General features: G+C 48.5%; 1 long non-coding RNA gene across 1 annotated transcript in view; it reads right to left on the bottom strand.

The window, feature by feature from the left end:
• LOC141165094 (uncharacterized) overlaps positions 1–21558 on the bottom strand; it is a 527377-nt gene that overhangs the window by 370581 nt on the left and 135238 nt on the right. The window contains exon 2 of the long non-coding RNA XR_012251054.1: positions 21050–21125. This is a non-coding gene — a long non-coding RNA (uncharacterized lncRNA). The remainder of the gene's footprint in view (positions 1–21049; positions 21126–21558) is intronic.

Genomic DNA, 21558 nt, shown 5'->3' with positions numbered 1-21558 from the left:
TCTGCTGGGCGTAAGGAATCCCTGCAGACGCGGACCCGGTGTCGGGTAAATGGTTTTGGGGTGAGCGGGTAAAGCTCCTCTGCCCCCTATGTTACTCTCTTTCCACTTACCTTTGGCCATGCACGGGGCCCTCGCTAGGCTTCACACGGGCAGTAGGCCTCGCTACTCTTCACCCCTCTTTTGGCGTCGGCACGCCTTAGGCTCACTAACTCGAGCTCTCCAAGTCTGGACTAAACTGACTGAGCTCCACTGCAGGCTAGCTTCTGCCGGAGCTCCTCTCAACAGACTAAACTTCTAACAGACTGACCTTCTCACAGACTGTAGACTCTAGACTGTAGACTCTAGACTGAGCTGACTAGCTCCACCTTCCCTATTTATATCCCTAACGGGCTCCCTCTGGTGGTCTGAGGTGGAAGGTGGAGGTGTGTGAATGCTATGAGGGCCTCTTGCGGAGGAATCCGTCCATGCACCCCTCTGGAATCAGTGGCACCAATGCGCAGCAGGGCGCCACATTTTCCACTAGCAAAGCTCAGTACTCCCGGACTGAAGTAATTTTTATAACAAGTAACACAATAACTCTTCCCTTTATGGGAGGCACTTTGCTTGAACGTTGCATATAAAACATTAGAGACAATAAATGGATATGTACAATACAATAAGCAACCTCAGAATTCAAGTCTTTTCCGGTGAGGTCCCCTATCAGGGTGTCCATCTCACAGGTTAAAGTACTTGGTAGCTTGAGGGACCTGTCCAAAGCAAACCCTCCACGTAGGCCCTGGGGTGGCTGCAGGGCATGGCGATCCTGAGTTGGACCTCCAGACAGGTTTTTGTTCTGAGGTCACCTAAAGGGGCACTCCAGGGAGTGCAATTATTTACAGCAAACAGTTTTTGGGCTGCACACAGTCCTCAGCCACAAAGTTCTTTATGTACCCTTACGGGTAATTAGAGGCAACAAGGGAAGTGTCCATATCACTTAAATTGTCCATTAGTAAGGCAAAACACAAGTTAAGAAATTCATACATGAAAATACACAATATAATACCCCAAGGGCAACTATCTACACTGTCAGAGTTTCCTTCTTTATTCTCTGTATCTGACAGGGGTCTGACCTCGTGTACTACTTGTCGATCTGCGTAGTACGGGAGCGTGGATGGTATCTGTGTCTGCACCGTCTGCTACCCTGTCAGTTCTACGTGTGGGTAGATTGTAAAATTGCCTTAATCTCTCTATGGGACTGGCAAGTATACCATTGCCTTGGCCTTCTTGCTCTGCTCCAACTGGGGATCCTTCTTCCAGGGATTCTTCTTGAGCAGGCTCTTCTGAAGCACTTACAGGCTCTACTTGCTGTGGAGGGTCTTCTGGCTGTTGAAAGAAGTGGATCACAGGTATTATAACTGCTCCTCCTAGTTGAGGCCAATCTGCCGGGAAATCTCCTAAGTCAGTATGGAGTACTGCTTCTTTAGGCTCCTCCAGTACGGTGAGAGGCACTTCTTCTTGGGGCTTTAGCAGGTCTGGACACAACTTCAGATGGTCTCTAGATACCGTTGCAGTTGTTATTCCTCCGTCTTTGCTAATCAAACAGGTCTTCTTGTTATCAAATCTTGAATTTAACACAGTGTAGGGTTCTCTCTCCCACTGGTCATCAAGTTTGTGGTTTCTCCTTTTCCTCTTTAACACCACTTCTCCTGGTGTGAAGGGTTCTGCGGGCGCACTTTTATTGTAGTGGGCTTCCTGCTGGTCCCTTACCCGAGTGAGACTGTCTTCGACACAGGTCTGTACTCTTCTGTACTGCTCCTGTCTGGTCATGTCCCAGTCCTCAATGGACATATCTGCTTCTGGTTCTACTACACCAAGCTCCAGGTCCATGGGCAACTTCCTGGGTCTGGCTCGCATGAGATATGCTGGAGTACAATTGGTGGAACTCACAGGTATGTGGTTGTACAGAGCTACCAGGTCAGGTAGTAGGTTTGGCCACTGATTTCTCTCCTCTAGTGGTAAGGTCTTCAGCAGGTCGATGACAATGTTATTCATCTTTTCACAGAGACTGTTGGTTTGGGGGTGGTACGGTGTAGTCCGGATCTTTTTACACCTGTACAGATGGCAGAACTCCTTGAACAGTTCGGCTTCAAAGGCTGGGCCTTGATCTGTCAGCACCTGCTCCGGGTATCCATGGGACCTGCAGAAGTACGCCTGAAACGTCTTCGCCGCAGATTCTGCCGTCAGGTCCTTGACGGGGGCAACCACCAGGAACCGGGAGTAGTGATCCACCATGGTCAGGGTATAGGAATATACTGACCTGCTGGGTGACAGCATCACATGATCCAGGGCCACGATCTCCAAAGGTCGAGTTGTCTTGATGGGTTGCAGGGGTGCCTTCTGGCTGCTGTAGTCTTTTCTTATGAGGCTACAGGGTCCACAATTCCGGCACCACCTCTCAATGGAACTGCGCATTCCTACCCAATAAAACCGACACTTCTAGCTTCTTCCAGCCAAAGTGCCCTGCCTGATCGTGGTAGGCTTTCAACACCATCTGGATGTCTGTCTTGGGCACCACTATCTGTCATACCATCTCATGGGTTTTGGGGTTGACATACCTCCAGCACAGCTTCTCTCTATAGATGAACAGCCAGCTCTTCTCATTCCACAGCTGCTTGGCTTGCAGAGACGCGTCCTTCTCCAGGGAGGAACCTTCCTGGGTTATCAGCTCTTTGATATGGCTGACAACCAGGTCGCTGTCCTTGGTCTCTTTCCAGCTGTGGTGAGGCAGGGGGTTTAACATCTTACCGCGATGCCTCCTGGAGGCTCGTTGCTCGTGGACCATTCCATTCCGATGAAAGGTAGGTAGTTCAATCTCCTCCAGGTCGTCCACTTCTTCTTCAGTGTCCGACTGGTGAGGCATCCTGGACAGGGCATCGGCGTTGGCGTTCTTGCGGCCCGCCCGGTACTTAATAGTGAATTGGGAGTTTGACAGCCGAGCCATCCATCGTTGTTCCATGGTTCCTAGCTTGGCTGTTTCCAGATGAGTCAAGGGGTATTATCAGTGAAGGCAGTGAACTTACTGGAGGCTAGGTAGTGCTTGAACTGCTCGGTGATGGCCCAGACCAGGGCCAGGAACTCCAGCTTGAAACTGCTATAGTTCTCTGGGTTCCTCTCGGTCAGGCGGAGCTTCCTGCTTGCATAGGCGATCACCTTCTCTCGGCCATTCTGCTTCTGACTCAGCATAGCTCCTAATCCTTCGTTGCTGGCATCAGTGTACAGCAGGAACGGTTGGCTGTAGTCAGGGTAGGCCAGGATCTCTTCGCCGGTCAGGATCCCGTTCATCACCTCAAAGGATTCAGCTTGCTCCTTACCCCACTGGAACGGGGGGTTTCTGCCTCTCCCGGACTGTTCTACCAGGAGATCTTGCAAAGGCACCGTTTTCTTGGTATAGTCCTTCACAAACCTCCGGTAATACCCGACTAGTCCCAGGAACTGACGTACCTCCTTGAGGCTCTTCGGCTCCGTCCATTTATGGATGGTAGTGACCTTCTCCGGGTCTGGTGCTACTCCCTCTGGACTAATGATGTGCCCCAGGTACTGTACCTTTCGCTTGAGCAGGTGGCACTTTGAGGGCTTCAGCTTCATCCCATACTGGGACAGCGACTCAAATACCTCCGCCAGGTGCTTCAAGTGGTCCTCATACGTTTTGGAGTACACTATCACGTCGTCCAGGTATAGTAGTACAGTCTCGAAGTTGCGGTGTCCCAGGTAGCACTCCATCAATCTCTGGAACGTTCCAGGGGTGTTGCAGAGTCCAAACGGCATACTATTGAACTCGCAGAGTCCCATCGGGGTGGTGAAGGCAGTCATCTTCCCGATCCTCCTCAGCAACAGCTACTTGCCAGTACCCACTAGTGAGGTCAAGGGTGGAGAAGTAATTTGCAGACTTCAAGGCAGCCAGGGATTCCTCTATACGTGGTAAAGGGTATGCATCTTTATGTATAATGCGATTTACTTGTCTGTAATCTACACACATTCTCATGCTTCTGTCCTTTTTCCTGACTAGAACTAGGGGAGCTGCCCAGGGACTACAACTATCCCTTACTACCCCTGCCTTCTTCATGTCGTGCAACATCGCCTTCACCTTCTGGTAGTGTGCTGGTGGCATAGACCTGTGACGTGTCCCCTGGGCCGTGGGGTACCCGGTGCCGGGCCAGTAGATGCTGGGGGTTGTAGTCACTGTGGCGGTGACCCTGTCCGTGACCCAGGGCGGTCAATCCAAGGGTAATTTGTATATATGGGTTTTATAATGTCCGACTACACCACCTGTGGAGTGCGGCTAATGAGGCCGCCACTGCGGAACAGTCCTCTGAAGCTGGTGGTTTGGCAGCACGGGTGGTATAACTCCCCACAAGAAGAGTGTAGCTTCAGGGCAGTGTGTGGTTGTGCAGAGTGTCGCGGTGCAGAAATAACCACAGAGTCCGTGCAGTGCAGTCCCAGGGTCTTTACTGATGACACTTTAAACAGGCCTGGACTGGAGTACTGGCTACTGATAAGAGTCTGGTCAGTCTGGGAGCAAGCATAGAGTCCTCCTGGACAGGTGGAGTTGTAGGCCTGCCGTTTTTACTATACTCTTTGGCTATTCTGCTTTTAGCTGTGTTGTAGCCCACATCCCTGAGTGTAACGAGCTATGCTCACCCGTATGGCTGGCAGCTCGGGCCTTGTGGATGCCTCGCTCCTCCTTGGCGGTACTGGTCCCTCGGCGCTGCTGAGCCTCCGGGCATCTGATGGGGGCCAGGAGACCTGCAATCTCCTGCCCTATGGTATCTGCTGTTGGGTCTGTAATCACCCACAGCCTTGGACTCCGGTGTCCGGTTCTCTGTGTATCCTGACTAGGACGAGCTATCTCCAGCTCCAGTCCCTAGCTCCTCTCTCTTCAGTGTCCTGAACTCGACTCCTTGCACTAAACTAAACTAAACCCGCCTCCAGATCCAATTGTTAATGGGAGGGTCCTCCCTTGCTGGTCTATAGCCAGGAAGTGTTGCATGTATTATGTTCCTGACCAGGAAACCCCTGCTTGCCTCCAGACATGGCATTACTTCTTTTGAGGGAAGTAATACCACTGTGGCAACCAGACCCTCTGGGGTGCCACACCTGTAACGTTCTTTGATGGGTGGATGGTCACCTGTGGGGATATGGTGTTGAACCCCCTTAATCCTCCCAAAGTCAAGTGGGTGCTTTCTGAATACCTGCGCGCATTCCTGAACCACCCAGTGTACACCCTGCTTCTGATGGGCAGGAGTGGTGTCTGTCCCAACATGGAGCTGTTGACACCAATCCTCCACCTGGGTTGCCGGGTCATTATCCTCCACTTCATCTGGTGAGGTTAAGGACTCCCCCGTGTGTATGGAGTTATTTACTGTGTACAATTTGGCAACAGTGGCGTAGCGTGGTAATCTAACCTCGTCCTCCCCATAGTTTAGGAGGCGTACGGGCACCCTCCCATTGCGTACATCCACTACCCCTCTGGCAGTCAAGAGTGTAGGTCTATGCTCCGAGCAAAGGGGCTCTACTACCGCCTGGTAGCTCCTTCCTTTGAGACCTATTGCTGCTCTACACCAAATCAGGATTTCACTCATCGGGGGAATCACAATGGGTACCGGGTCTGTCACCCGTACATTACCAATTTCACCGCCTGTTAGCTTTACCTGTTGCTGGTACATAATGGCTCAGATTTCATTCTGGAGCGCCCTTCTCTGCCCTGGTCTGGCAGTGTCAGCTATCTGTTGGAGCAAGAACAACACTTCTCCCAAAGAGTTACTAACAATATTTGTGCCAAGTGCCATATACAAGTCTGTATCATCAGGATTAGTCTCTACTACAATTAGTCCCTGGTCCTTCAGTTCCACTCTTCCCACCTTTACTGCCACATCCTTAACCCTGACTAGGTTAAGGAGGAGGCCGTTTGAGGTATACACGGAAAGATTTGGATCTGGTGGGTGAAGTTCGTCTATGGACCAGAATCTTTTGTAGAGGACATCAGGCATGATGGTTACCTGAGATCCTGTGTCCAGCAGAGCAGGTGTCGCGATGCCGTCCAGCACAATGGACAGGAAAGGTCTTCCTCCCACAAACCTGCGGTACCAGTTTGATGGGCCTGGGGGATCTACTCCTGGGTGTCCGCCCTCGGCCCCAGGGTTTGCTCGTTTAAAGGACAGCTGCAGACGGCGAGACCTGTCTTGTGGCAGTGGTGGCAGACAGAGTCCTTTGGCGGGCGCCGTTGGTCGCTGGTCCTCCCAGGGGGTGGCATTGTCCTCCTCCTCCTTCTCATCTAGGGGACATCCTCAGGGCTGTCGGCTAGCAGGATCCTTCCTTCCTCCTCGGGCTCCGTCCGCAGCTGCAGGACACTCAGTACAGTGGTCAGGGTTTTGCTCAACTGACGCACTTCAGAGCGCAGGCTGTCCAGCTCACTAGGGGACGTTGCTGGAACCTTGGCTTCAGCAGCCACGGGGAAAAGGTGGATGCTGCAGGCACTGGGGTGCTCTCCTCTTGAGACCTCAGTCCCCAGATAAACTGTTCCTTCAGCATTTTATTTTCATTATCGATGCTGGTTGGACTAACCTGCTTCAGAGCTCGCAGGGCCCCTTGTAAACGCCAGGCATAGTCCCGAACACTGTCCTCCGGTTGCTGAGAGCAGTTGTAGAACCTCATCCGGAGGTCTGTCTCAGTACGATTCTCAAAGACAGTCTGTAACTTTTTAAAGATTGCGGACACTGACTCCTGGTCTGCGGCCGACCAGGTTTCTACTTCTCGCTCCGCAGCACCAGTCAATTGTCCCAATACAACAGCGGCTCTCTGCTTGCCTGTCATAGAGTACATGTCCAGTATACCGCATATTTTCCTTTTAAATCCAGACAGGGTATCTGGTTTGCCACTGTACTGGGGGAGCCACTTTGCTCCAGGGATGTACGGTAGGGCCATGGGTTTGACAGGGGTTACAAGCCCCGCTGGTGGAGCGGCTGCTTCGGCCTGCTCGGTGCCGAGCGCGGGTTGAACATCAGGGCGGTTAACCGGTACTCCGGCGTTGTGCTGTTCTTCGGACATTCTGGCGCCCCTCTAGCGAACCGTGGCCTACCTTCTGTTCTTCCTGTATGCCGCAGCTCCGCAGGTGACGGTCTTCCTTCAGGACCTTGCGTCGCTTGCGTCCTACGTCAGAGCACTCACCGGGGCTCCTTCCAGGACCTGGCGCTTCCTGGTTTGATGTCGAGGCGTGGGGCGTGCCCGGGGCTTTGCGCGCTTCAGCAGGTATGCCTCTCAGTTTCCCGCGTTATGCCCTTCTTCCCGCTCGGCAGCACAACAATGGCGGCGATCTTCGCCACAGTTAAATACACAGTTGTGATTAAAGTCGCACAGTACACGGTGGCAACGGGCACAACACTCCGTTGTTGGAGCAGGCACGGAATACTGTTCGTGACGCCAGGAAGAGATGATTCGCCCTGGGGATGGGGACGACTCGGCGTCCGGGCCTTGTTGTTGCCTGACCTTGGGGGATGTCGCGGTGGTCGACTCCCAGGCCTGTAACCTGGGGTCACTCTTAAAAGAAGGGGGAAGTTATATGGGATAGGGAATGTTCGTGACGCCACCTGTGGTGTCTGGTGAGGATCACCAGAGCAGCGACAGTCCTCTGAGGCCGGTGTTCAGGCAGCTTAGTCGGTGCGGCTCCCCACAGGTGGAACGGGGCCTCAGGGCAGCGTAAGTGTAGGGATGCAGGACAGAGGGGACCCAGCCGGGTCAGAGGAAGGATAGAAGAATAGGCACGCACACCAGAGTTCACTTCAGTACCTTTACTGGTGGTGTTTCAGGCACGATCCAGGGCACTTTAGGGTGAAGGGTGCATATCAGGACTCTCCCCAGTGAGCGGGTGTGGGGCCTCCAGTTTCTTGCCTTTTTTTATAAGTTTCTGACCTGCCTGGAGCTAGGCCTAACTTGGTCCCTGTCTTGCACCTGCTGACCTGGTGGTAGGGCCTTCTGTTGGAGATCACACTCCCTGGTCTCTTGGGCCTCCGTGACTCCTGACCCTGGTATAACAGTCAGCTTTTGGTGTTCCTGGGACATATAGTTCCGGTTGTTTCTACTGGGCGTAAGGGATCCCTGCAGACGCGGACCCGGTGTCCGGTAAATGGTTTTGGGGTGAGCGGGTAAAGCTCCTCTGCCCCCTATGTTACTCTCTTTCCACTTGCCTTCGGCCACGCTCGGGGCCCTCGCTAGGCTTCACACAGGCAGTAGGCCTCGCTACTCTTCACCGCTCTTTTGGCGTCGGCACGCCTTAGGCTCACTAACTCGAGCTCTCCGAGTCTGGACTAAACTGACTGAGCTCCACTGCAGGCTAGCTTCTGCAGGAGCTCTTCTCAACAGACTAAACTTCTAACAGACTGACCTTCTCACAGACTGTAGACTCTAGACTGTAGACTCCAGACTGAGCTGCCTAGCTCCACCTTCCCTATTTATATCCCTAACGGGCTCCCTCTGGTGGTCTGAGGTGGAAGGTGGCGGTGTGTGAATGCTATGAGGGCCTCTTGTGGAGGAATCCGTCCATGCAACCCTATGGGATCTGTGGCACCAATGCGCAGCAGGACGCCACACTATTACTGCAGGGTATTTGCTCATTTGGTTTTTATCCTAGGTTATGTTAAGTAATGAAATTTTTACAACTGAATTTTTTTTCAGTGGGAAGACAAGTAAGGTAAAATGTGGGGGTGCTAATTTTCTCCTTTTGTTTTTCCAATCAATTATTTAGTGATTTGATGCCCAAGGCTTTATTTATCCCTACTGCATATGTGTACTATATTTTGGTAACCAAGTCTCTAGTGTTACTTAGTACTTACTCAACTCCTTCCTCTGATATCTTTTATGTTGTTTTTTTCCTCTCCTCTACCAACAGGCTATTGTATGCTGACAAACAATATGATAATCTTCAATTACTTCCTCTCTCTCTGTGTATGAAGAAAGGAGATTATAATTACTTCTTCCTCTGTTGTTAGATGGATTGGCTATCATTTTGGTTCATAAAATAACAGCTTTAGGTAAAAGTAACATAATGTTTCAAAAAGTGTCATTAAAGGGATATTCCCTTCTCCAAGATCCTGTCCCAATATGTAGTAGGTGTAATAATAATAACATTAGCAAATCCGTCCAATTAGAAATATATTATAGTTTTTCTGATTCACTATGTCTCTTTCCTCATGTGCAGGCATTGCAGGACCTTAGGTATCCATGGTTATGACCACTGATATAGTGACAGTTAGTTTACTAATTGGTAGTGGTCGTAACCCTGGATACCTAAGGTCCTGCAATGCCTGCACATGGGGAAAGAGATATCAGAAAAACTATACATTTCTAATTGGAAGTATTTGCTAATTATTATTACACCTACTACATATTATGATAGGATCTTGGAGATGGGAATACCCCTTCAATTTACCTCTCTGTACCTAGGATATAGGTATAGCCACTTCTGCCATGAGGCAAGATCAGCATGTCACCTCAGGCTACAATCTGAGATGTCCAACATAGGGCGGAATTTTGCTGTGTCCCAGGTGTGGAACTTGACCAGTTTTTGAGCTGGTTGCTGACAGCTGCTTCTAAGAACAGGGAGTATGGCAGTTCCTGCTGCCTATATACAATTGTTTCCATGTCTCGCAGATGAGAATACAATTGAAAACATGAGCGGAGCCAGCATGGCAAAGGAGGAGTACATATCATTCCCACTCTCGATAGACCAATGGCAGCATAGTTATGAGGTCAACAGGTACCTGATAACAAACTCAACTATGCTGATATTGGTGCAGCTCTACTACTCTACTACAACAAAAACCTGATAGTGAACTATTCTCTGCTAATACTGGTGCTGTTCACACTTAAAACTCTTCTGAAACAGTGTGTAATCTTTTCTGCAACTAAGTGTTCGGTTTGCCTACACATCACTGCTATTCTCCAGGTAACCATTTGTCTGCTAATTGTATATGACTCTGCCATTAACCCTTTGTCTGCTGTAAGTCACTGATTGACTAAACCTTTACAGTGTATATTTGCACACCTGGCTATATTTTTCTGGTGTTTCCTGCTCCGCTTGTCTTTCAAGTGTCCTGCATACCCGCTGTCCTTGTCCTCGCTGATCCACATGCCATACAGCTAGACCAACTCCACTCTGGCATTCTCTCTGGTCCATGCTGATCACCCTGACCTATGGCTTAGAGAATCCAGGGCAATAAGTGAGCCATAACAGTATTGTGTTTGTGTTTGATTCAGACTAAGGATGAGCGAGCGCTAAAATGCTCGGATGCTCATTACTCGTCGCAATTCCTAATGCTCGGGTGCTTGTTTCGAGTAATGAGTATAATGGGAGTCAGTGGGAAATCCGAATATTTTTCCAGCAGACCCTACAAGGAGGTCTGGGAGCCAGTGAAAATGTTGAAATGGATGGAGAAAGGGCTGAATGGAAGGAGAACAGCATGAGGAAGACCCCAGAAGCATCTCTGACTCCAAGATTGCTGCTGAGAACAATGGTGTCACACTTTTAATCCACTTTAAGGACTGACAATAAAACATTCAAAATTGATGATAAATTGGATTTTATAGGAAAAAAAATGTTAAGAAACATTCTTTCCTGTATAATGACTTGTATATAAGGCAACATTTAAAAAGGAATTAAAAAAATAATAATAATTTAAGTAAACCAAAATTGAAATTTTTATTACAAAATGGGAAATTTCAGTGTAATTTATGAAGGAAGCAAGAACTGCCAAAAATGTGATGGGAGAAGGACTCAGATACACCCTGTGTTAGACATAATGTCAACAGAATGTGTATGAGGCACTACTTTGTCATGTAGTGGTACTCTTAGACTTATAAAGGCTATCCACTAAGTGCAAAACCTGTCAAAAATTACGAGCAAGGTCACCCATACACCCTTGAAGGCACCAACTGTAGTGCCTCCTTCAAATATGGTGAACAAAGTGTAGTTGTGGTACTTCTACACTCATAAAAGCTCTGCACACAGTGCAAAGTGAGAAAAAATTATCAGGAGGGTCACCCATACACCCTTGAAGGCACCAAGTGGAGTGCGTCCTAGAAAAAATTAAGAAAGTGAAGTTGTGGTACTTCTACACTCATAAAGGCTTTGCACAGTATGAGCAGAAAAAAATTTAATTATCAGGAGGGTCATTCAGTCATCCACAGACCATTGAAGGCAACAACTGACGGGGTTCATTGAAATATTGAAGTTTAAAAACACTTTATGTGCTGCTGTCATCTGGTGGTGTGGAAAAGTCGGTGCTATTCCAGTCTTTGTTCATTTCTATCAGAGTGAACCTGTCAGCATTTTCTGTTGACAGGCGAAAGAGCCTGTCTGTTATGACCCCCATGGCAGCACTAAAAATCCACTCAGACAAGAAGTTTTTGTGCCTCAGAATGTGCAAGGACAGATGCAGGACAGGAGGCACCTGCGCTAGTGTCACGGACAGGGGATTGAGAAGCACCTAGCACAGGGGAAGAGGCAGTGGTGTCACCTGCCAGCCCACCAAGTCGGGTGCTTAGCTGACATATGCCTAATCATGCTGCTGGTGGGTCTTGGGTGGGTGTGTTTCTTGTGCTCCAACAACAGGCGTAGTCGCATCTGCCCCACGTCCTTGGCGGCTGCATGCACCATAATCAACACTTCCACTTACCCGTCCGTTACCGAAAGCCTTATGCATTTTCTAATTGCTAGGTCTCTGAAAACCAAATTTATTTTTAATTAAAAAAAATAAAAATTGGTCACCTGCGGCAGGCAAAGCGATTTGTTGGAGTTTAATACCACCGCAATGTAACACAAAGCATCTAAAACTGTATGGATGACAAATTCAATCCAGAAAAATTTTTGCATTTTTTTTGTACTTTTATCTACCACCATAAGGTAACACAAAGCAAGTAAAACTCTATGGATGACTACTTGAATCCAAAAAAAAAAATTGAACTCTTTTTGAGTTTTATATACCACCGTAATGTAACACTTACCATTTTAAATTGTATGGATAACTAATTGAATCCAGAAAAAAAATGTGAACTCTTTTTTGTTTTGTGTACCACCGTAATGTAAAACTAACCACGTTAAAATGTACAGTACAGACCAAAAGTTTGGACACACCTTCTCATTTAAAGATTCTTCTGTATTTTCATAACTATGAAAATTGTACATTCACACTGAAGGCATCAAAACTATGAATTAACACATGTGGAATTATATACTTAACAAAAAAGTGTGAAACAACTGAAAATATGTCTTATATTCTAGGTTCTTCAAAGTTGCCACCTTTTGCTTTGATGACTGCTTTGCACATTCTTGGCATTCTCTTGATGAGCTTCAAGAGGTAGTCACCGGAAATGGTCTTCCAACAATCTTGAAGGAGTTCCCAGAGATGCTTAGCACTTGTTGACCCTTTTGCCTTCACTCTGCGGTCCAGCTCACCCCAAACCATCTCGATTGGGTTCAGGTCTGGTGACTGTGGAGGCCAGGTCATCTGGCGTAGCACCCCATCACTCTCCTTCTTGGTCAAATAGCCCTTACACAGCCTGGAGGTGTGTTTGGGGTCATTGAAAACTAAATGATCGTCCAACTAAACGCAAACCGGATGGAATAGCATGCCGCTGCAAGATGCTGTGGTAGCCATGCTGGTTCAGTATGCCTTCAATTTTGAATAAATCCCCAACAGTGTCATCAGCAAAGCACCCCCACACCTCCTCCTCCTCCATGCTTCACGGTGGGAACCAGGCATGTAGAGTCCATCCGTTCACCTTTTCTGCGTCGCACAAAGACACGGTAGTTGGAACCAAAGATCTCAAATTTGGACTCATCAGACCAAAGCACAGATTTCCACTGGTCTAATGTCCATTCCTTGTGTTCTTAAGCCCAAACAAGTCTCTTCTGCTTGTTGCCTGTCCTTAGCAGTGTTTCCTAGCAGCTATTTTACCATGAAGGCCTGCTGCACAAAGTCTCCTCTTAACAGTTGTTGTAGAGATGTGTCTGCTGGTAGAACTCTGTGTGGCATTGACCTGGTCTCTAATCTGAGCTGCTGTTAACCTGCGATTTCTGAGGCTGGTGACTCGGATAAACTTATCCTCAGAAGCAGAGGTGACGCTTGGTCTTCCTTTCCTGGGGCGGTCCTCATGTGAGCCAGTTTCTTTGTAGCTCTTGATGGTTTTTGCAACTGCACTTGGGGACACTATCAAAGTTTGCCCAATTTTTCGGACTGACTGACCTTCATTTCTTAAAGTAATGATGGCCACTCGTTTTCTTTACTTAGCTGCTTTTTTCTTGCCATAATACAAATTCTAACAGTCTATTCAGTAGGACTGTCAGCTGTGTATCCACCAGACTTCTGCACAACACAACTGACGGTCCCAACCCCATTTATAAGGCAAGAAATCCCACTTATTAAACCTGACAGGGCACACCTGTGAAGTGAAAACCATTTCCTGTGACTAACTCTTGAAGCTCATCAAGAGAATGCCAAGAGTGTGCAAAGAAGTCATCAAAGCAAAAGGTGGCAACTTTGAAGAACCTAGAATATAAGACATATTTTCAATTGTTTCACACTTTTTTGTTAAGTATATAATTCCACATGTGTTAATTCATAGTTTTGATGCCTTCAGTGTGAATGTACAACTTTCAAAGTCATGAAAATACAGAAAAATCTTTAAATGAGAAGGTGTGGCAAACTTTTGGTCTGTACTGTATGTATGACTAACTGAATCCAGAAAAAAAATTCGAACTTTTTTGTGCGTTTTATGCACCATCGTAATGTAACATTAACCACGTTAAACAATGGATGACTAATTGAATCCAGAAAAAAAATTGGAATGGTATTTTGGAGTTTTATATATCACCGTATTGTAACACTAACAACTTTAACAGTTGTACCATCGTAATGTAACACTAACTATGTTAAATTGTATGGCTGACTAATTAAATTCAGAAAAAAAATTGGAACTTTTTTTTATTTGTATATATCACCGTAATGTAATACTAACCACGTTAAACTGTAGATAACTAATTCAATCCAGAAAAAAATGGGAACTTTTTTGGAGTTTTATATACGACCGTAATGTATCTGTAACCAAGTTAATCTCTATGGATGACTAATTGAATCCAGAAAAAATTTTGAAAGTTTTTTTGAGTTTTATATACCACCGTAATATAACACAAAGCATGTTAAACTGTATGGATGACAATATAATATATTCTTTCACCCAAAAAAAGCTATACATTTAGCAACGGATTGCAGAGCCCTAAGCTCTGCCTACAAGCTGTATTCTGTCACTCTCCTGCAACTGTCCCTAGGTTAAATGCAGAATATATCTGATACAAACAGCAAAGCAAAGGATTAGCCCTTTGAAGAACTGTTAATATGTGTAATATCCCTGGCGGCGTGCTTGCATAGTGCACCACCTCCCACTATGCAAAACCGCAATCTTACCTGTCAGTCCAGCCTGCAAACCGTGCTCCAGTTCATGCTGTGTGCATGTCTCTTGACTGACTGCTTAGGACGGTGGCCCGGTTACTTCCTGATTCTTATAGCTGCTGTGGGCGCACCCCTAATGCGTCTCCAGCCTATTGCTGTGAGTCACTGGATATTTAAACCCCCTCCACCCAGTAGGAGGTGCCTGAGCAACACTAACATTCAGTGTGCTACTTGACTCTGAAGTTGCCAGGTCCAGTTCTGCTTCTTGTCTGTTTGAGCCATCTCTGGGGGCTGCATACCCAGACCTGTTATCTGTGACTTCTTGTCCGTTTCCGCAATCTCTGGGGGCTGTATACCCAGGCTCGTTCTTGTATTTCTTTGCAGTAGCAGTTACTGTCTGAACTGTATCCTAGCCTGTTACCTGTTTGTCTCTATGTCCGTACCTTCCCTTTTCCTGCAGTATCTGAACCTGCACCTAACTCCTACTCGTTGTCTCTGTACTTCTGTTTGTGAGTTTTGAGTCCACTCGCTACTTCATAGGAAGTACCTTGTGTGTATCTGGTTCTGCTTGTCCCTTTTCCCTTCCTCCGTATCTTTCTGTATTTTCCAGTCTTTTCCATGTGAACAGAGCCCTGTCCTCTCTGCCTTGCCCACAGCTCCGGCGGTTTCTCTCTCCTCTTACTTACACCGCCGCTCCGGCGGCTTCTCTCTGCTCTGACTTGCTCACCGCTCCGGTGGCTTCCCTCTGCTCTGCCTTATCCACCGCTCCGGCGGCTTCTCTCTGCTCTGACTTGCCCACCGCTCCGGCGGCTTCTCTCTGCTCTGCCTTGCTCATCGCACCAGCGGTTTCTCTCTGCTCTGACTTGCCCACCGCTCCGGCGGTTTCTCTCTGCTCTGACTTGCCCACTGCTCCGGTGGCTTCCCTCTGCTTTGCCTTACCCACCGCTCCGGTGGCTTCTCTCTGCTCTGCCTTGCCCACCACTTCGGCGGTTCCGCTCTGCTCTGCCTTGTCCACTGCACCTGCAGTTTCTCTCTGCTCTGCCTTGTCCACCGCTCCGGCGGTTCCGCTCTGCTCTGCCTTGCCCACCGCACCTGTGGTTTTCGCTTTACTCTGCTTGTCTACTGCATCTGCGGCTCTGTACCTATCTCCCAGTCTGTACTGGACCCTATCCGGCCTGCGCTCCAACCTGCTAGTACCTCCCTGTCTGCACTCCAGCTGTGCTTGCCAGTATCTCCCTGCCTGCACTCCTGCCGTGCTTGCCAGTGCCCACCTGTCTGCATACCAGCCGTGCTTGCCAGTGCCCACCTGTCTGCATACCAGCCGTGCTTGTCAGTGCCAACCTGTCTGCATACCAGCCGTACTTGCCAGTACCCACCTGTCTGCATACCAGCCGTACTTGCCAATACCCACCTGCCTGTATGCCAGTCTAACCTGCCTGTTCCTGCATTCCCCGGTGTGGGTCAACAACTGTGATCAGGGTCTGACCTGGAGTCGCACCTGGTCCCTCTGCTCGGTTCCTCCTTGGTCCACAGAGTCGACTAAGCCGCCGTGCGACCTTGGTCGGATCGGGTTGATACTTAGTTACGCCCCTCCAGGCACTCCTCGGTTCATGGTACAGTGGGATCACTAATCACGCTCACGCCAGTCAGTCCGAGCGCGAGCATAACAGTTTGCTCAGGCCATGGTTCCCGTTGAGCCCCACGGCCTTTCACTCTCAGAGACATTTTGAATCCTAGTCTGGCGAATACGTGCACCAAGAAAAATTTTTTTCTCAAGCTATGGCCCAGGCGATTTATGCACCAGCCCAAATGGATCTATCAGCACTCGTTCCTGCGGATCAACCACGGTACTATGGGGATCCAAAACTAAGCCGTGCATTTGTGGAGCAATGCATGCTGCATTTCAAGTTCTATGCTCACTATTTTCCTACTGATCAGGTTAAAGTAGCATTCATGATGTCCTACCTAGCGGGTGATGCCTTGAAATGGATCACCCCCCTATGGGAAGCATGGGATCCTATCATCTTTGACCTGCAGGCCTTCCTGGTGGCCTTTCTAATGGTCTTCAATGACCCTAACCCTGAAGCCTCTGCTAAAGCTTCCCTTCCCAATATCCCGGAGCAGCCCCGATGGGTAATGTGTGTAGGTAGCCTACCAGTCCTCCAGCCCGAAGAGACTGCTGCCCACCCAGAATCAACACAGGATGACTATGCTCCACAGAATACTTCTCTTCCCAACCTCAAGAGGCAGTCTAGATGTGCTAGGCGTAGAGGTAAACCGTCACGCCAGGTTCTGTCCTCCCAAAGATCTACTGTTCCCCAGCCTGTAGAGGCTGCTTTCCGCAAAGAATCCATGAAGGATGACTATGTTCGTCTGGCAAAGCAGAAGCCACAACTCAGTCACAAAATTGGATTGTGGTCCCGCTGCGGTGGTCTGAGACCCCCTGACGGTCTTTGTCCAGCGAAGGTTGGAGAATCCCAAGACATTAGGCCTGTAGGAGAGACTGCCCTTGGCGTTAATGTTTCCTCTCCACAGATGACCATGACTGTCTCTGTGGCAAGTGAAGGCCTCGGATTAACCGGAAGTTTCGGGCTTAAAGCCTTGAAGAGTCGGTGTCTGATTCCTGTCCGACAACTCCAGAAGCCGGTTTGGGCATTGTCAGCAGAAGGACGAGCCATACTCAGAAACAGTCAAAATATGTCTGTACAAATTAAGCTCCAGATTGGAGCATTACACATGAGGAAGTTCACATTCCAGGTGCTGACTGGCTTACCCACAAGTCGTCCAGAGCCGAGAGATCTAGTGCCTGCTCAGGTCTGGAGATCCTGAATGGGGTATCCTGGGGACTGCTAAGGTACAAGGGGTGTCCAGTCCCCATATCTTCAGGACAGTCAGCAGTTTCTTCTTCTTCTTCACCACATCTGCTAGTCGCTGACTCGCTGTGCGCTAAAGTCTCCGAAGGAAGAGAAGCGGAGGCGATGTCCCTACACCGTCTCGACGATTGTACCAATGATCTGGCTTCAGGTACCGTCCCGCCTTACAGACATGTCATCTCTGAAACCAGTCTGAAGATGGTCCTAAAGCAAGGACCCTCCGTCTCTAATAAATCTTGTCTTGCGTCCATCAAGGTGGTGTTTACCCCCGAGTCTCAGCACCCCTACAATCAGGCGGAGGACCTCCAGTTGTCTCCTGAATCCTCCGGGGTGCTACCTGATAACAAATGGAGAGAGACTTTCCTATACCCTGTACCTGGTACTTCACCCACTTCATCCAGTAAGCCTGGCAAAGTGTACTTCGAAGCAGTGAGTACCCCTGACTCTCTGCACCCCTCCAACCAGGCGGAGGACCTCCAGTTGTCTCCTGAATTCCCCGGGGTGCTACCTGTTAAACGGAGAGAGACTTTCCTACACCCGGTACCTGGTACGCCGCCCACTTCATCCAGTAAGTTTGGCAAAGTGTACGTCAAGGCGGTGGTTACCCCCGAGTCTCTGCACCCCTCCAACCAGGCGGATGACCTCCAGTTGTCTCCTGAATCCATCAGGCTGCTACCTGATAACAAACGGAGAGAGACTTTCCTGTGTGCTGTTCCTGGTACTTCACCCACTTCATTTGTTGCTAATGATAGCTTGATAGGAGGAAGCATCCTAGTCACCAAGATGATGAGATCAGTTTCGTTTCCTCTAATGCACAGAACAGTTAATCCTCTTGAAGAGAAGGATTGGCCTCCAAATTCTCTGCAGAAGACCCTTGCAGGCTTGAAGAAGAGGGGGCGTAAAGGGGGGGGTACTGTAACATTCCTAGCGGCGTGCTTGCATAGTGCACCACCTCCCACTATGCAAGACCGCAATCTTACCTGTCAGTCCAGCCTGCAATCCGTGCTCCGGTTCATGCTGTGTGCATGTCTCTTGACTGACTGCTTAGGGCGGCGGCCCGGTTACTTCCTGATTCTTATAGCTGCTGTGGGTGCACCCCTAATGCGTCTCCAGCCTATTGCTGTGAGTTACTGGATATTTAAACCCCCTCCACCCAGTAGGAGGTGCCTGAGAAACACTAATATTCAGTGTGCTCCTTGACTCTGAAGTTGCCAGGTCCAGTTCTGCTTCTTGTCTGTTTCCGCCATCTCTAGGGGCTGTATACCCAGGCTCGTTCTTGTATCTCTTTGCAGTAGCAGTTCCTGCCTGAACTGTATCCTAGCCTGTTATCTGTTTGTCTCTATGTCCGTACCTTCCCTTTTCCTGCAGTATCTGAACCTGCACCTAACTCCTACTCGTTGTCTCAGTACTTCTGTTTGTGAGTTTTGTGTCCACTCGCTACTTCATAGGAAGTACCTTGTGTGTATCTGGTTCTGCTTGTCCCTTTTCCCTTCCTCCGTATCTTCCTGTATTTTCCAGTCTGTTCCATGTGAACAGAGCCCTGTCCTCTCTGCCTTGCCCACCGCTCCGGCGGTTTCTCTCTTCTCTCTTCTCTGACTTACCCACCGCTCCGGCGGCTTCTCTCTGCTCTGACTTGCCCACTGCTCCGGCGGCTTCTCTCTGCTTTGCCTTACCCACCGCTCCAGTGGCTTCTCTCTGCTCTGACTTGCCCACCGCTCCGGCGGTTTCTCTCTGCTCTAACTTGCCCACCGCTCCGGCGGCTTCCCTCTGCTCTGCCTTACCCACCGCTCTGGCGGTTTCTCTCTGCTCTGACTTGCCCACCACTCCGACGGCTTCCCTCTGCTCTGCCTTACCCACCGCTCCGGCGGCTTCTCTCTGCTCTGACTTGCCTACCGCTCCGGCGGATTCTCTCTGCTCTGCCTTGCCCACTGCTCCAGCGGTTCCGCTCTATTCTGCTTTGTCCACCATACCTGCGGTTTCTCTCTGCTCTGCCTTGTCCACCGCTCCGGCGGTTCCGCTCTGTTCTGCCTTGCCCACCGCACCTGCGGTTTTCGCTTTACTCTGCTTGTCTACCGCATCTGCGGCTCTGTACCTGTCTCCCAGTCTGTACTGGACCCTATCCAGCCTGCTCGGGTTGATACTTAGTTACGCCCCTCCAGGCACTCCTCGGTTCATGGTACAGTGGGATCACTAATCACGCTCACGCCAGTCAGTCCGGGCGCGAGCGTAACAATATGATGGTTCAGCATCATCACCAGTATCAACACTAGATGACTCTGATTAGTTAAACTGCGCACACACAGGCCTGGATAACTGCTCTCTCCCTCCATTCACAACTGTCCCTGAGCTGTGCAATGGCATCAGTGTGCCGAGCGTGGCGGCACCTTTCCTTTTATAACCCCAGATCAGCCAATCACAGTAATGCCACTACAAAGATGGTTACGGCATTACAGTGACTGGCAGGCAATCCCCGCATGTTTATTGACTGTGTAACAGCCGCTAAACATGCGGGGTGGGGATTTGAGCTTCAAATCCGATCACCAGCCAGTGCTCATCAAGTGCCGAGCCCATCCGAGCACCCAGATACTCGAGTGCTATCCGAGTGTCACCGAGCATGTTCGCTCATCCCTAATTCAGACCTATTTTAAAAATAACGTATGGTGTGACCTGATTTTTCTGATTGCTCTTCAGATTCTTCACTCATCCTGCCTGACCCTTGTCTTGGTTGACTACACTGATATATCTGTCCTATGTCACTGCTTTGACCTGAACCTACTTCTATATTCCCGGTATATTGTTTTAATTTCACCTGCACCTTAATTATATTTGTTCTGTTGTCATTGCCCCTAGTAATTAAACCATATCCCATTGTTTTCTGGCTCTACTTCCACTAGATGCCTTTTCAGTGAGTCAAAAACCAGACAAGCTTAGGGCACCAAAATCCTGAGGCAAGCTGAGTACCCCAGATCACCCGCAACTGTGGGAATGGATGGTTTTATAGATGCATTTTGCCATCCGACTGGTTCTTTCCCTGAAGTATCAAGGAAATTAAAGTGTTCCTGGAAGCAGTACTTTTCTTTTCTTCAGTGTTTTTTGAGCCAATTTTAGCAGACTGAGCAATTATTTCCTTCTGCTATATAAGAAAACATCAGAGATACTATCTATTCATTCTGGATTGGGTAAACGCATGCTTTACTTCGTACCTCATTCAACATGACATGAAATATTTGCACCACTTTATTGATTACACTTCCAGCTGCCTCCAGAAATGAAACCTTAAAGAAATGTCCATTTACATTCACGCGCGTATAAATCACCTGTCATGGACTAACCTTGTTAGCTGGGTTGAGTGAATTTTCTTCCCAATATCTGCAGTACACCGGGAGCAGACACAACACTCTGAGATTAAACACTATAACATTTTTGACAGCTATGTGAAATCAGTTTATATTAAGTATAAAATGACCCATGTTGGTGACAAATTAGGCTGAACAGACACGGCAGAAGGAATGTGTGTAAATCAGAAAGCCAAGAAGGCGTCTGTGCAGAGACCAGGCTAATATGACCACTGTAGCCATTACCCTCACTGTGCTGTCAGAGCAGTGGTGTTCAATATCCGTCTGTATTATTGGTATGTGAGTCAGTATTAGCTATAGTAAGGTTTAATCATGTACAGTTATTACACTGGCAGTACTTTACCATTCTTCCACAACTACTGATTTCGCATTTTGCAGCCATTCCTATTGCAGTTCTCTCTTCCTTTTGTTCAAATGTCCTATGCCCAAACAAAGAATAAATAGGTCACATATGTCACCAATCTGTACAGATGTTTTTGTCAGCAATAACATGTCTATGGTTTGGAATAGGAATGTGACTGTCCGAGGAAGCTGACATAATGACAATGCATAATTCTCAAAAATTTTGTAAAAATATTTCTTCTGCAGACGTAGAAGTGATCATTCCATGGAATTCAAGTCATTCCCAATAGTCCTTATAGTCCATCAGTCCATCAGTAATTTCTACATCTCGGTCTGGCAGTCTATGATCTGTGTATGTTTATTCTGTTTGCAATGCTCCATTTACAGTGGCGCTGAACTCATTTCCATATCAGTAACAGGCTAAACACCAGCTTTTCATGCAAAGCAACCCTGTATAAAAGTTTTCTTTCTTACACGTAAAATCTAGTCTTTTTTCTTTCAAAAATAAAG

Source organism: Phyllobates terribilis, unplaced genomic scaffold, assembly GCF_046119375.1.
Source record: "Phyllobates terribilis strain yellow unplaced genomic scaffold, ASM4611937v1 Scaffold_11__3_contigs__length_659146591, whole genome shotgun sequence".
Taxonomy (NCBI): domain Eukaryota; kingdom Metazoa; phylum Chordata; class Amphibia; order Anura; family Dendrobatidae; genus Phyllobates; species Phyllobates terribilis.
The sequence above is the reverse complement of the archived record's forward strand: the minus strand, read 5'-3'. Positions and strand labels throughout refer to the sequence as shown.